Genomic DNA, 6,351 nt, shown 5'->3' on the forward strand with positions numbered 1-6,351 from the left:
CTGGCAGAGTTTCTCAAAAGTTTTGTAAACGAGGACGAAGCTAACTGAGATGAGTGTTTGCACCATGCAATGCACGTCATGAATAACACAGTTAACACAACGACGAAGCAGACAGTAGCACGTACACTTTTTAAAATTGAGTTTGAGATACAGGTAATTTTACGCCTCGGACCATCTCCATTCATAATGATAATAACTACGCCAATATACTAAAATACCAAATTCAGCGTTCACACGAATTAGTGAAGGAGAATCAAGAGAATAAATGTAATATCACAGAGCCAAAAAGTACAGAGTACAAAATACAGAGCCATAAAGTAGTACGACAAAGGTACAAAAGGAAGAAAGTTTAAAATTGGAGATTATAGGAAGGGCCTTTCCGCATAACAGATATACCAAACCCCGTGAATGTCAAAATAATAATTAAGGAATGAGAAAAATGTATCATAAAAGTTTAGTTAAGTTACACACGTTAAGGACGTAGTTAAGACTAATGCTTTTATATTATTTTTTTTTTTGATTTTTCGGTTTTCTTTGTAATTAATAAATTTTTGTTTTTCTTAACAGTTTATGCCGTAATATGTCTGATTACGTTTGGAAGGGCAGGAGTGTACATTTTTTTTATTATTTGAAACACAATACGTAATATAAATACATGTTTCATTTGACTACGACGAGTTGTCAAACACTTAGTGCTAGTAAAGTGGTAATCTAAATTATTATTAGACTACAAACTCGGGAGTAGATCTGAAGGCTTAGTTCGTTTAAGTCTCCTCAGCAGGCCAGGTGTATTAAACAGATGGTTTGCTGTCTCGTTTGGATGCTGTTGTAATCGTTTTTTCTGCTTTACCGCGAACTCTTGAATTACTGCAGCCGCAGATTAGATCTTCAAATCCCGATGAGGATCAGTATTCCTAATGTACCACGGTGCGTTGACTAAATTTCTTAGACCTTTGTTCTGGAACTTTTGGATGATTTGAATAGAGAATTAAGGTGCACATCTCCATAACTGGATTCCATACGTCCATACCGGAGCTAAGACTTGGTTGTATATTATTGATTTGTTGTTTAGAGAGACTGGTGATTTTTTCCCAAGAAGCCAATATAATTTTTTGTATTTGGATTCTAGTTCAACTCGTTTTTTCTTTATATGTTCCTTCCATTTCAACTTTGCATCTAAGTTCATACCTTTTTTTTGTGAAATTTACATGGACAGATTTCGTTTGGTTGAGTTCAATTTTCCATTTTTTAGTCCAACGCATAATTTGATTAAAAGAATGTTGCGTTGCTTCTGTTGATTTGTTTATGGTGTTTCCAGTAGTAAGGATCACTGTATCGTCTGCAAACGTGGCAATGACACTTTCTGGTGGGACTTTCAAGTCGGGTGTGTAAATGAGGTACAGAATTGGGCCAAGTATACTTTCCTGCGGTACTCCGGTTTCAATTGGTTCAAGTGTAGAGTACGCACCTTTATATTTCACTCTGAAGAATCGGTAAGATAAGTAGGACCACATAATTTCGGATATCTGTCTCGAAAACCACTGTTCAATCTTATGTACACGTCCTTTGTGCCAAACTTTATCAAAGGCTTTCTATACGTCTAGGAATACTGCAGTGCAAATTTTTTGTTCTTCAAGTGCTCTTTCAATTTTGTCGCATATTCTGTGTATTTGTTCTACAGTAGAATGTTTTTTTTCGGAACCCAAACTGATGCCTCGGAACTATTTGATTTTCTGTTAGAACTATCTGTATTCTATTAAAGAGAATTCGTTCAAAGATTTTCGATAAAAGGGGTAATAAAGAAATTGGACGATACGACGAAACTTCATTACCAGGTTTTCCTTGTTTGTGTACCATAAGTACTTCCGCCACTTTCCAATAAATTGTTAGACATATTCCAATTTAAGTTAGACATAGAAAAATTATTTCCATCATTATTTAGTGACAATATTGCCTTAATAAATTTTGCGAATAAATTTGCTTTTTCTGCGTCACTTTTGGCCCAAGTTGTACCATCTGCTTTAATAGGAGGGTTGTGCTTTATAGGTTCATTTTCTGCTTTCACGGCTTTCCACAACGAGTAATCTGTGCGTTTATCATAGGAAAGGCTTCTAAGATTCTGTTGTATCGTAGTTGTGCAGTTTTCCTATTTAATATTGTTTTATCAGTTGGTGATCGTGTTTGTTGCCATTTTTTGCGCAATTTCCTCAACTTCCTTTATTAGTTAAGCAATTTCTTTTGGAAAGTTTGGTCTAACCTGGTGTTTAGAGAACTGAGGAGTACTCATGCATGCTGATTTCTGAATCTGCTGTATAAATGCTGTGCTGTGTAAAAGAGTGTATATTGAGAAGATTGATAGCTAGGTGGGATATACAGAGATTAATATAGGTCATACAGAAATTGTTAGCAAAAATAATATTATCTAGCACATGATCAATTACGTCAAAATCGTGGAAGTATTAGAAAAATTGAGGACAATTACTGACAAAATTACTAAACAAAGTATTTAAGTATGTGACTTAATATCCACTGAAATAAACGCAACAGAAAGCATACTATATACTCTTATGCCGCATCCTATAAAAGGGGGACCTCAAGATAAGGAGGTGATTGAACAGCATTTGGAGAATTTACGGTGAAACAATCATGAGTTAAACAAAGGTAATCGTTCATTACGAGATTTAAAGGATATAATAGAGAATGATAGATATGTTAGTATATATCTACTTGGAGAATGGGATAACTTTCGGAAACACATGAGAGATGAAAATGTAGTAATTGTGGAAATTTTTATACTAAATAGTTTAAAGCAACAGATACAATACATACAACAAAGTATTACGGACACTCAAGCACATTAAACTCGGTACAGCGACTTTCGACGATCATTAAATAACAAAACGCGAACTAAAATCAAAAACAAAAGACTTGAAAAATATAAAGGCGCCTGGCTTTGACCTTATAACATCCAAAATTTTAAAGCAGTTACCAAATAAAGCTGTTCGAAAATTGTTAATGCAATTCAATGCGACAATAAATCTAAAATATATTCCTAGCCTATTGAAGATCCCAGATGTAAAAATGATTCCAAAAGCAGGCAAGCCGCTTCAATGCATATCGTCATATAGACCAATTTCAATTTTATCAACCATTTCGAAGCTCTTTGAAAAGCTATTCTACAAGTGACTAATGCCTATAATAAAATCCGAAAAGCGAATACCAAACCATCAATTTGGTTTTCATGGCAAGCATTCGACTATAGATTAAGTACACCACATTGTCGATGAAATTGAAAGGGTTTTTTTTTTGGTATCTGGGGGAAAAATCTTCCAAAGATACAAATGGGCCGTACCATTTGCATGCCTGATTCATGCATAACCCAATTAAGTCATACATGCCTACGGACTAAAAAGTCCCCTACATTTTCAGCTCAAACTCCTGTAAATCCCTGCAGTACGACTAATTAAGGTATTCCTTCACAGAGCATGTTAGAAGAGCTCTTAGTGTGCTTTCACTCCGATTGTGTACTAAGTATTTCGTCCGTTCTAACAGTGTTTATTGTTCTGGATATTATGCTCTTGTAGAGGCTCCAGTCTTCAATGCTTGCCAACATCTGCATTATTAGAGTAGGAGGGCTGGCTTTCCCAATTATAGTCTCTAGATTTTGTCTACTATCTACGAATTTTATACAATCTCAAATTATATGGTTGGGGCTCTGAATTTTATCTGGACAAAACTGGCAGTACGGATTACCTGCAAGCCTGCACCGATATAAGTATTCACGGAAGCAACCATGCCCCGTAAGAAACTGCGTTAATTGAAATCCCAGGTCTCCAGATCCTCGGTTAATCCAAACTTTTATATTTCGAATTTACGAAAGCGTCCATCTTGATTTTTGGGAATGGTCCCACCTATGTTGCCATTCATTAAGATATTTGTCTTTTATTTCTAGATAAGTATGTGATAGAGATTGCTGAGTTTCACTCATTCGTAGACGAGAACGCAGGAAGAAGATTTCTCTGACCAAGATCGCTTCAAGGTCTATTAGCATACGTCCTGCCAATACTCCTGCAGCATCATTCAATACTATACGGTAAGCACGGCAGATGCGTAAATTTGACAATCAATGTGCACTTTTCATTACACGTGAATACGACTTAATGGTTGTAGCATGTGCCCACACCGGAGCAGCATAAAGCATCACCGACTTGGAAACTGATGCTAAAAGAACTCTAGCGGTGTCCTTGGGACCACCTACGTTTGGCATTAATCGGGATAATGTGTTGCAGACACGTGATGCTTTATTTCCCGATTGTTTTAGGTGAGTTTTGAAACTCAACCTACTATCTAAGGTTACATCGAGATATGTAAGTTGGGGGCTAGATTGTATTTCTACTCCATCCACTTTAATTGAGAGTTGTTCACTACTGCTGATTAATAGCACCTCAGTTTTATGCTCAGCAAGCTCTAATCCGCTGTATTGCAGCCACGATTTAGCTACTGCAATAGTAGCGCTGCAATTCCTTACCACTTCGTCTAGAGTTTTTGCAACCACTACTATTGCAATATCATCTGCATACCCAACTACGTGCAGTCCGTCCGGCTTTTCAATTCGAAGGATACCATCGTACATGATATTCCATTGAATAGAACTGATCCCTGGGGGACCCCTCCCGTAATCCTATATGTTTTGGGTCCGGATTCTGTATCATATAAGAGTAATTTGTTTTTAAAATATGATATAATAATTTTCAAAAGATATTCTGGGACTCTCATTTTCATCAGTGCATTTAAGATGCTACTCCACTCAGCAGTGTTGAAAGCATTTTTAACATCTTAAGTCACCACCGCGCAGTATTTTTTTGCTAGCCACTTTAAGCCCTTAGTAGCTTCCTTTGCAATGTTGCGTACATGTAATATAGCATCAACAGTACAACGTTTAGGTCTAAAGCCAAATTGATTATTTGACAGACCCTGCCTTGCCTCTGTGAATTTTTCTAATCTAGAACATATAATTCTTTCCATATCCCTCCAATCCAGGAGATTTATTGGGTTTAACTCTGGAAGAAGCTGCAATGACTTCAGAATCTGTAACCGGAGGGATCTCGTTTAATTCAGTGTTTATCGATATTAAGATTCTAAGTTCTCCCTTTTTTGGGAACAAGTGTTAAACGATATTTGCCAATATTTTAGGACACTAAGGTACCGAGCCTCTTAACATCTTAAATTTACGCATTACTATTTTGTAGCCGTCGCCCCAGACATTTTGGTCTACATCATTGATCAGAGTTTGAAAAGCTTGGTTCTTACTCCTAATAATTGCCTTTTTAAGCTTAGATCTGCTCTCTCGGTATTTTTGTAGAAGCCTTTCCGCATCTACTCCAGATCTGTGGCGTTGGAACTGTCTACAGGAGGCAAAACATTGAGATCTTAGTAAAGCTATTTCTTCCGTCCACCAATAGTTTGGTGCGCGCCCATTACTTCTGCCATTTCTTGGCATTGATGCATCACAGATGTTGCATAGTTCTTTCATAAGATGATTTGATTTTTCAGTAGCGTCCCCAGCTCCGAAACTCATGTTTTCGGCAAATGGCAAATGTCATTGTGGTCGCTGTGGGTGTATTGGTTTGTTACTTTCCATTGCGAACATCTTACTAATGACGGGCTGCCGAAGGTGAGTTCTATGTAGGATACGCCTCCACCATTATCGAACGTTGGGCTATGCCCATTGTTCAGTTGTGTTGGGTTTAGTGAGGTGAATGTCTCTAACAGGGCTCTACTTCGGCGCGTTGTATTAGTACTGCCCCATTCGACTGCCCAAGCATTGAAATCTCCTGCAACAATGATGGGAGTTTTATTTCTGACTGTTCCTGATAGCCTTTCGAGAAACTCTTCAAATCTCTCTTGGGTAATATTTGTGGATATGTAGCAGCTGCACACATATATACCTCGGATTCTAGCAAGTACTAGGCCTTCCTTTTGTACCAATACGCTTGGTTCAAGCATTATGTCCTGTCCTAGTCAAATGGCTGCCTTTGCAGAAGTGTCTTGTACCCATTTAGAGGTTTTTTCTGATTTGTAAAATTCACTAATTACGAGTACTTCCGATTTTAATTCCAAAGCTGTTTGGGATAAGAGGTCTTGGGCAGCCTCACATCGATTTAGGTTCAATTGCAGACATTTAATCATTTTTTGGACTTAAGCTCCTGCATAGCCTTCCTGTAGGATTCGCATTTGGAACTTCTTGAGTAGTGTAGATTACCACCCTTACAGTTTCCAGACATAGGATGCATTTTGATTGAGCCGAGCACGATTTTGCCTTATGATCATTTTCTCCCCATCTCATACATG

This window comes from Teleopsis dalmanni, chromosome 2 (genome assembly GCF_002237135.1).
Source record: "Teleopsis dalmanni isolate 2A chromosome 2, ASM223713v2, whole genome shotgun sequence".
Classification (NCBI taxonomy): domain Eukaryota; kingdom Metazoa; phylum Arthropoda; class Insecta; order Diptera; family Diopsidae; genus Teleopsis; species Teleopsis dalmanni.